Source organism: Coloeus monedula (assembly GCF_965178545.1).
Source record: "Coloeus monedula genome assembly, chromosome: 1".
NCBI lineage: Eukaryota > Metazoa > Chordata > Aves > Passeriformes > Corvidae > Coloeus > Coloeus monedula.
The window spans coordinates 105,544,565-105,555,332 of record NC_138781.1 but is presented as its reverse complement, the minus strand read 5'-3'; positions in this window follow the sequence as shown (position 1 = coordinate 105,555,332).

The window sequence follows — 10,768 nt, the reverse complement described above, 5'->3', positions numbered from 1 at the left end:
AAGCTTTTTGAATCTGCTATTTTCCCTTTTTCTTGGGATTTTCACATTTCTTCTGTTCTTGCCCCTTCTCCCTCACTTGACTCTCCATGTCATAGATGTTTCTATCACTGGGAGTTGTGTTGGTATAACAGCAGCAGTTAAATTATCATAATCAGTCCTTACTACTGACTAAAATGCAAGCAGTTCCATATACTAAAGCTGCTGAAATCTGTCTTGTAACTTCTGTTTCCTTATTGTATTGTAATGATTTTACCCCTGCTGCTTAACAGAAGACTGGTGACAGGAAAAGGAAAGTAGCTGTCTGGACCTGTTTGTTAAATGAACATCAAAAAAATGCAAGTCGTTAAATGAACATCAGAAGAAGCAAATATGAAAATGATGTGATAAGAGAAAATAAAGTCTTGCTAGTAGGTTAAAACAATTCAGATGGAACTCGGATCTTCTAGAAACTGGTATCATTTTAAGATCTATGGTTTAGATTTTTGGCACATACTGAAGAATTCAGATGCGGTTACCAGTGTATCACATTTCATGTTTAGGTGGTTTTAAAAGTAAAGCTCTTTAAGATGAAGCCACTTAAGAGAAGATACTCCATGTACATAAAACTACTTATTTTCACCCATGTGGTTTGATTCCCTCTATTCCCAGTGATTGTTACAGCCTCATTGTCAGAGGTGACTCTGTTGAGTTGGTTCACTCACTCTCAGCCAAATGGAGTTACCATTCTCCCAGCAGTCAGTGGCAATAGGTTGTAGGTTTTTCCTGTGATAGCATCTGCCGTGAGGCAAATACTAGAAAACAGTGTAAATTGTGTGACATTAACCAAGTCTGAGCCCTGACAAGTCGAGCAGGTGCTGCCTGTGCAGATGCCCTGTCCATGTCTCAGAGGAGCGATTGATCCACGAGCACCTGCGATGCCAAGTGCCCTGCGCAGCCAACTGGGACTCAGGCCCCTCGCAGCCTCGGCCTTGCTGTGATTCGTTAGGCTGGTTCCACAGTTCTGTTTTGCAGGGCGTGTTATGTAAATCATGTATATTATTGGTTCTTTAGATTATTTGTGTTTGCTCCAGCTGGATGAGTAAGTATTATGCGGAAGATTTGGGAGCTTGCATAAGCTGCAGAACTTAGAAACGTGGTGAAGTATCGTGACATAGTGGATGGGGTTGTCACAGCACACTGTGCTCTCTGTGCCTGAAACTGCCTTAATGCAGCTACACAGGGGAAGATTAGGCACATAATTGGTAAATTCCTTTTACTTTTTTTTAGTGAACTGTGTAACTTTTCTTCTCTGTCTCAAAGAAGAGTTTAGCTCTGGACACAACTGTAAATACATGCTCCTTTCTTCTTTGGAAGGTGGAAGTCGCAATGTGTGACACATGACAGTCTCTGCTAGTCATGTGTGACATTCTATATGCGTGTGTGCCATTACCTATACATCAAATACCATAACCAAAATGACTTGACACATAGGTTTTAAGGAAGCATGAATACACTTTTAATTAAAGGGGTGCATGGAGTCAAATTAGGACACATGCTGTCAAAATTGTAGAAATGTGGACAGTTGAAATGATTGCGTTTGCATTCAGCTTGTTTCACTCCAGATTAGTAAAATGTACAAGTCATGAGATGGTGCTGTGACAGCCTGATTGGAAAAGGTATTTGGGAGCAGAGTAGGAGGAAGTGTACAATATATGTGATGTACTGTGCAGAATATTGGTAATATATGCATATCAAATAATTAATATAGTCAAGTGTACAGTGTAATGGGAGTATTTTTTATGTGCTGAGATACAGTTGTGTTAGAAATTTGCATAATAGGTGCACATGGGAAAAATCTGGAGTTACTGCAGACAGTTTGACAAGTAGATATAGTTTTTTTTCACCGTTTTCCTTTAAAATATTTTTGGTTGAGTATGTTGCTTTCTTTGCTTTTGCCTTTTATTTAGTGATATTTAGTTAGAAGTGTACAATACACATGTGAATTGATTTGTTGTCAGTGTTTCTATCCCAGAGTGCATTGTGTAGCTCTTGAACATAGTCTGAGTTCTTTTTGGTAAAGTTGGTTCCTTTTAGAAGGTGTTCAAAGCACAGAGTCCTACACATCTACAATGAGGACTCTTGAAAGAAAAGCTTGTTAAGTCATAGAATCATAGAATGATTTGTGTTGGAAAGGACCTTGAAGGTCCTCTAGTTCTGACCCCTGTGCTGTGGGCAGGGACACCTGTTGCTCAAAACACCATCCAGCCTGGTCAAGACCCAGGAGAATGTGATTCCCATTAGGGCTGGCTTCAGTCTATAGGGCTGAGACCTTTGTTTCTGAAATGATTTTGGGCTTTTTGGGGTGGATTGGCCCTGGCTAAATGCCAGGTGCCCACAAAGCTGCTTTGCCACTCCCCTCTTTGGCTGGAGAGGGGATAGAAAATATGGTGAAAGGCTCATGGGTTGAGATATGGGCAGGGAGAGATCCTTCAGCAACTGCCCTCAGGGGCAAAACAAACCTGACTTGGGGAAAGTAATTTATTACCAATCAAATTAGAGAAGGGTAATGAGAAATAAAAACTGAATGTTAAACACTTCCACCCTTACCCCTCCCTTCTTCTAGGCTCAACTTCACTCTTGTATTCTCTACCTCCTCCTCCTCAGTGGTGCAGGAGGACAGGGAATGGGGGCTGTGGTCCGTTCATCACATGTTATTTCTACTGCTCCTTCCTCCTCAGGGGGAGAGCTCCTCACACTCTTCCCCTTCTCCTCCAGTGTAGGCTCCTCTGTCCATGCATCCACTGGTCCTGCCAGGAGCCTGCTCCAGAGTGGGCTTCCCACAGCTTCCCTTCTTCTTTCAGGCATCCGCCTGCTCTGGGCTGAGGTTCCACCATGGGCTGCAGGTGGCTTTTTGCTCCATCATGGTCCTCCATGGGCTGCAGGGGCGCAGCTGTGTCACCATGGTCTGCACCACAGCCTGCAGCACAATCTCAGCTCTGGTGCCTGGATCAGCTCCTCCCCCTCCTTCTCCACTGACCTTGGCTTCTGCAGGGATGCTTCTCTCACGTATTCTCACTCACTCAGGCTGAAATTGCACAGTTTTCCCCCCTTCTTTAATACATTGTCACAGAGGTGCTACACCATCACTGCTGAGCTCGGCCTTGGCCAGTGGTGGGTCTGTCTCGGAGCCAGCTGGCAATGGTTCTGTGAGACACAGGGGAAGCTTCTGTCAACTTCTCAGAGAAACCACCCCTGTAGCCCCTATGCTACCAAAATCTTGCCACAGAAACCCAAAACAGACCTTAAAAAAAATCGGTAGCTTTAAGCCTAACTGGGAACAGGATCATAAACTGGTAGGAGAAGAGACTCAATGTATGTGTAAAGATACCTTAATTTATATTCTTCATGCCTGCTTTAGCAAGGATTAAATAGTAGTCTGTTTGAAAATCGGTGGTGAGTTGATACCTTTGTTTTCTGTGCATGTATAAGACAACACTGGAGTTACTTGTTGCACTATCACTGTTCTATGTGAGCAGAATACACGCAGTGTACTTGAGAGATCTTGGAAGTTGGAGGATTTTATGTAATCCATCTAGTGTACTGGTATATTTGTGAGGCAGGAGTATTTTTGTCCATCTGTGCCTTTCTATCAATATGCATTCTGTTTGTATAGCACTGGGCCAAAAAATGGAATCTCAGAAAATTGATATCCAGAAGTGTCTATTAATATCCGTAATTTTCAGGTGTATAAGCTACTCTGTGCTTCTGGAGGCATTTATTAGATGTGTGAAACAAGTTCATATGTAAATTTACATTTTGTAAAATAAACCCCGTGTTTCTTACTTAGTATGGCATACTACTTAGTAGTACTTGGTTGCACTCACAAAATTTAATCTTCCTTCCTGTGAGCTTGTCTACCTGGTTTGATTTCTAAATACTAATATCCAGTGCCTCGGTACCTTCTTAGAAATAGCAGGCAAGAGTTCCAGGTAATAGGCACTTGCAGTCCTTTTTTGCTGGACAAATGAATGTATTATTCCCTGTCCTGTCCACAGAAGATTTCTTTTGCCCATCAGGTTCAGATCTAGTGCTGCAGCTCCATTCAGGTGGGCCAGACGGGATGGTACAAGGATTTGCTTCCCATTTTCTTTGCAGTGACAATGTAAGGGACTGGTAAGACTGGTCAAAACCTATTCAGTCAGGACAACTTGTGTCCTGCAGGTCTATTGTGCAGCCTAGTCTTACCCTTCTGTCTGTCCCACCCTGCTTCCATCATACTTCCTTGCAGGGTTCATTTTCTAGATTAAGAAACAAATGCTATATATTTTAATCTCTTAAATCCCTTTTCTGTTCTTGTTTAATAGATGGGCTTAGTACTATTTCCTACAGATGCAGTGAAACACCCTGTTGCAGCCTCCCCCTTTGGTCACTTGACAGCTCAATTTTGCCTCTTCTCTTGCAGAAACCCTACCATGATTGCTGCAATCAAAGGCTGCCTGACTTCTTGTTAACACAAGTGCATCACAGTTTCAAACTGTGCCTATATATTTGAGTTACAGACTTTTTTTCAGCAACTCAAGAGTCTCTAAAGGATAGTGAAGCAGCTTTCCAAACAACGCCAGCAACAAAGCTTGACTGGATGATCCTAGTAGATAAAGTAATTGGTCTATCTGCAGTTTGAAAAGTCCCACGCAAGTTTGAAGGCAAAGGGTATTTCCTGCTTAGTCTCGCTGTTGAACCTAGTAAAGAATGTAAATCTTATAGTGAAGTTGCTTTTTTGTGGCACATATTTGCCAAGATAATACAACTGTTTGACATTTGTGTGAAGTATTTAATTAGCAAATGTTTTTAGTTGAAAACGTTTTTAAATTGCGTAGATAGATTGCAGGTGAAAGCTCAGATGAGTGAAATGCATTATCAATTTGCTCCGCAAATCTGTTTCTAAAATTCTGAATTTTAAATATGTTTTAAGGATGAACCAAGAAGCAAGATCTTTTTTGGTTGTCTGGAACAGCCTCTCCCATTCTTCTGCACCTGGACTCTTCTAATCATCTTCTTCCTCACTGTTATTTCTTTTTTTATCCCCATTGTTTGAGGATGGTTTGTTTTTCTCTCAAGTTGTGCTGTAAGTGCTTTGTGGCATACCCTCTTCTGTTTCTCCATAGCTTCCTACATGTTCTCCATACACTCCTCTCCTTCCTCTGCTGGGGTATTCTGGTGGCAGCTCCCACTCATCACAGCTGCTGCCATTTTCCCTGCGTACTGCAGGAAAAAGCTGGAAGATACCAGCTTCAGGACTACCCATGGAGCTTGCAAATTTTGGTCTCATACATATGATGAATGAGGTTTGAGTTCAACATCAGAGGTAGGGGCCTCTTGTGCTTGAGGTGAAAGACCCAGAGCTGTCGCATGCAGAGCAGTGCATCCCATGTGGACTGGCCCCTGGGGTCAACTCTCATGTCCAGCTGGCTGGCCTGGAGTCTGTGGTGGAGTCGTGGGTGTCAGGGTCCTTTTATTCTGCTTTGGGGAATGGGCCTGGTCACTGGTGTTGGAAGGCAGTGGCCAGTTGTGCCAACACATCTGGCACTTGCATTCTGAAAGAGCCATTGCAGGGGCGTGGGTGAGGGCTTGCCTTGGTTGTACTGCAGCTGTGTAGTGGCCTGGTGTGTGGAATGATCCAGTGCAGCCGCTGTTTTGGCATGAGTAGAGCACAGGACGGATAGTTCTGCTTCCCAGGGAGGCAGATACGTGAGTTCTAGGTTGTGTGGAAGTATCAGTCCTTGTGGAGAGAGGAGGCCCTAGAGATCTTGGAGCCCCGGGTCCTACTCACAGTTCCTCCCTACACGGAAATTTACTTTGTCAAGAAAGGTTTCTCTTGCACAGTTTGAGTTTTTCCCTAGCATATGGGTAGGTAGGAAGAGTTTGCCAAATGTGTTATAGTTACATAAAACATGCAACATCTGACAGATTCGAAAAGGGGTATAATAAATGATTCCTTTACACTCCCTCTTCAAAAAAGCTAAACAAAATGGTAAACAAACCCCATCAGATTTTCTTTCCCATTTATGATGTTCTTTATGTTAGTGCGGAAATTCGGGCAGTGAGCATGGGCTAACAATGGCTGAATCTATTTGAGAGCTTTCTGCTAGGCAAATACTGCACTATTTCAAATTGCAGTGCTCATTCTGGTTTTATTCGCTATTGCTATTAATACCTGGGTATATGTGGGACATTATTTCTGATATCTCATCTCCATTTCCAATTCTGCATCTGCTATGACCCAGAGATATGAGAGGCTGCTTGAAGTTCTTAGATTTTTTTGTCTCCTTTCTCCCCTGTCATTCCCATTTTTAAAGTTGTACTAGTTTTCTGAAGGATAAAGTGAGGTTAAAAAAAGAAGTAGAGTTGTATTTAGGAGCAAGGGATTATTTTGCTTTACTGGAAATATTTAGCCAAGTTGGTGGTTTGGAAATATTTTCATGAGAACTGCTGAGCTAAAAGTTACTGAGACAAAATTCCATAAAAATAACTGTGAACTCTGGTTTATAACAAAGTCATTGTTGGCAGCCTTCCGTTTAAAAACTTTCCATAGCTGCAAGAAAGACAGACTTATGGATCAAAGTGATCTGAATTTTTTTTGGCAATTAAAAAAGTTAACATTTGGATTTGAACCCCACTGTGACTAGTTCATTTCCATTCATTTTTTACCCTGTATCCTTAATAAGAATGACACCAAGGAGCAGAGGATGGGAAGAGACACTTTTTTCTATTTAAAATTGGTTCCGCAGGATGGAAATTTGGCAACAGACACGGAAACTAAGCAAATCTGTTTACAGAGCTCTCTGCCTCTCTGTCTAATGAAACCAACAAAAAAGCTCAAATAGAGATTTTAATGATGAAGCCACACTTTGTTGAAATTTTCCATTGTGCTGTTTTCTTGGTCTTTTTAGCTTGGTGATGACATAATTATTTGGTGTGAGGTGTAATGTAAACTGAGGGTCTCAGCACCCATCTTGTGTCCTGTGCTCTTCAGAGCTTCTGGACATTCTTCACACTAACGAGCCAGGTACAAAGGGTCCGGAATTGATGATATCAAAGAAGCTGAGGCTGTCACAAATAGTGCTAGGATAAATGCTAGGAGAGAACTTTTATGAGAGGAGTCATTGCAGGTTTCAGACAATAATTTAAGGGTTGGGCTGTGGCTGCTGTTAATGCAGGAACACATGGGAGTAAGTGGAATCAGTTTCCCATGGCTAACTCCTACAAATCATTGTCATAGCTTCAGGTGGGTGTACCCATGCCCTCTGTGGTAGGATAGCAGGAAACAGCCGGGTTGGGAGTCTGGAAAGACACTATTCCCTGCACCATTAACTTAATGATCAGCAAAAATGGGCCAATAGGGGGATGAATATTAGTCAATTAATCTACTAAAGAATAGTAGCAATTTGTGTAATATCAAGGAGAAAACTTGGGAGAAGCTGTAAATTGCTGACTCAGAAAATTTTCTGTTGCTATGCAGTTGCTGGCAGTCCTACACATCTGGCAGACAGCAGGGAAATATTTTAATTTTTTAAAAAAATATTTGCTTTCTTTTTGATCCTCAGGTTAAAAATTGTTAGAAAATTGAATCAAGTCTTGTCTTCGCTGAAGAGTTACAAGAGGAGAAATTGCTGTTGTTATGCTTGTGCCACTTCTTAGTCATAGCCATGTATAAAGGAGAGACAGATAGGTGTTAGTTTAAATTCCCTGGATATATGGGTTCAAAATAAGCAAATGCTTATGGATTTTTTTTTTTTTTAAAAATCAAGAGGCAGAAAATGACATTACTCTGTTCCCTTACATCTTGTCTGGAAAGATGTAGAATTTGTCAATAATAAGGACACTATCTCCTTCATAATGCAGTATTTACAAACATGTTACCAAGATGAATACCAGCTCTGTGGGAAGAGTCAACTTTTCTTTTGTGAAGGGAAATGCTACCTTTCAAAGTAACTGAAGCCCTCTGAGGGGGTGAACAAGAAAGATCTGGATGGCATTCAGAGGTATTTGACAATGTTCTATGCCAGACAGAAGCCAGCAGCAGTGCATAAAGGAGGGTCATGTCATGGACTGATATGTGGGTAGAAGATGGGAGGAATAAGGTAGGAATAAGTGGTTCTCAGTCACCAGGGTAGTTGGACCGGTTGATGCATTCAACCCATAAATTATACACCGGAAAGGAGCTTGTTGATGAAGTGAGAAGGTGTGCTGATGGTAGTAACTTGCTCATAGTAGTAAGGTTGAAGTGAACCATAAAGAACTGGAGGGGTGACTGACATGGCTGTGTGACTGAGTAGTGGAAATGCAGGTAAAATTCAGTGCAGATAAATGAAAAGTGGTCTACACAGGGAAAAAATAACTGTGATTCCGCTAAAAAATGGTGAGTTATGACCTGACTGTTACCATGTGTGAGTCAGTTACCAGGTTATGACAAACAGCAGTGTAAAACAGGAGCTCACTACTCTACACTGATCAGAAAAGCAAATCAAATACTAGGACATACTAATAAAGGAATAGAGAATTAAAGAGATGGTGTCCTTGTTGCCACTGTGTATGTTCATGGCTTACCAGCATCTTGTACCCTGTGCAGTTCAGGTCCCTCAGCTCAGAAACAATATAGCAGGATGAGGAAAATCTGGAAAAAGCAGCATTTTTAAGAGATGTGGAAAGGCTTATGTCCACAGGAAACAGGGATTCTTTATCCTGAGAGGAAGAGACCTCGGAGGATATTCTTTGGTCTTTATTGTTGTGAGTGGTGGGGAGAGGGTACACAGGTTTAATTGTTCGCTGTCTCTTCCGATACGAGTCTTAGAGGAGGCATCAAGTAGAGCATAAGCAAACAAAAGTGGGTCTTCTAAAAACACTGTGCCAAAAAGTATTGTATTTGCTGAAATTTTACATGGGTCCATTTTCTGGCTGTAAAGGCTCAAAAAAATAGTAATTTTCCCCCCTATAATTGTATGTGTGATATAATGGATAGGTGCACTTTGAAATATTAGTATTAGAAATACTAGGTTTTTTGTAGTTTTGCAGTTTTGTGCTTTTATTTCCTACAGTACTTACCTATCACCAGCCTATAAGGAGAAGTGAGATACATTCATTTAGCTGAATTAAATGGCCTTCCTATACACATAAAATTTATGAAACCCTTTTTTAATGTGTGGGGAAGTTTTTTTGGGTTTTCTTATTCAAGTCTCCGAGATTTCTTAATTACTTAATAAGATATAGTACCATTACTTGGATTTTAAAAAGGAGTCTTAGATTTAGTTTTTTAAAAATGTCTCCACCATTCCCTTTGGCATTAGAAAATAACCCTCTCAACATGTTTGAGAACTTCAGTTGTGCACATAGGAAGAATACGCTAAATTACAGAGGTGTGGGTTAGTTGGCAGTTCTGGATTCACACTAAGGCTCTTTAGGCACACATGTTGTCAGTAAAGAAGGCAAACTTGTCCTTTATACCTCAAACATTGTGGGTTCTTTCCCATAGCCAGCTTCTGAAATGGTCCTTCTTTAAGGTTTGGTGCAATAAAGCAGTTGTTCCTGCAAAGGAAGCAGAGGAATAATGACAATACAAAGAGCTTTTACCTGCACCTTCCTGGGTCAGGTAAGCTCTGTTTCCTTCTTCCCAAAGTCACTCATCTCAGTGGCAGCAAACGTTTATTTTTGTTCTCAGTGCATGCACTTGCACACCTTTTGTGCAAGTTCCATGTGTTTTATGCCTTCACCCCGCTCCATCCCCAGTGCCTGCACTGTATCCTGAACCTTCACTTGAGATGCTGACAGTCATCCTTGGCAGCCTCCCTTGGCAGGGAACCATGGGCTGGCCTCTGCTGCTTGGGCTGTCACATCCTTACTCCTTGTACTGTATCTGCTCTGGGGATCTCCATTTCCTGGACCAGCTGGAGAGCTTGGGTGTGCATGCATGAGCCTCCACTGCTCACTGAACCCTGACAAGGGATGTGTGGTTTTACCCATCAATTTTCCTCACAACACTAGGAGACCTTAATTTGTTTCTACTGTGATGGACACTCTCTCTTTTAGGAAAACTGTGGTGTTATTTGTCTGTGAAAAGGGCCAGTACCCCTTTTGGTTGTGCAGTGGCTGGTGTGGTACTTGTGCATGATGGACTGGTGTGTAATATTTTGCTTCTGAAATGAGAGACAAATCTGAGGATGGTCTTGAACACAGTTGAAGAGAAATCACAAATATCAAAGTTTAATGGGAACCCAGGTTTCCTGATGGTAACTTGTTGTGCTAACAGCAGATTCATTTGTTTCCTAATTAATCAGAAGGAGTGTTCTTTTTATTTCAGCCATCTGGTGGAGAGCATGTTGTTTAGCTTCTTGCTACTGCAAATTGGAGCTACACAGGAAAAAGGATGTTTCAACTTCTGTTTTTGGCTTGTTTTTCAAGGTTGAGTCAATGTAGAGCACGTTAAAACATACTGTATTCAGTTGCAAAGTTCAGCTCTCAAGGACTGCAAAAATTTAACTTAAATTGTCCTTCCTGAACAGAGTGGTGATATTGATGATTAATTGCTTATTATTACTTGTTTTATTCCATGTAATCAATTGTTAAGACAGAAGCAAAATTTCCTTAGTGAACTGTAGAACTATTCTAGGATACCGAATTTGTTACCACTTTGTAGAGAACATTCAATGTCGCTTTTACATTTCTTCATTGGATTAATGTCAAAAGCATATTGCCTGTCAAACAATTTGTCGTTGAGTGTGCCATTAGCTTGCTA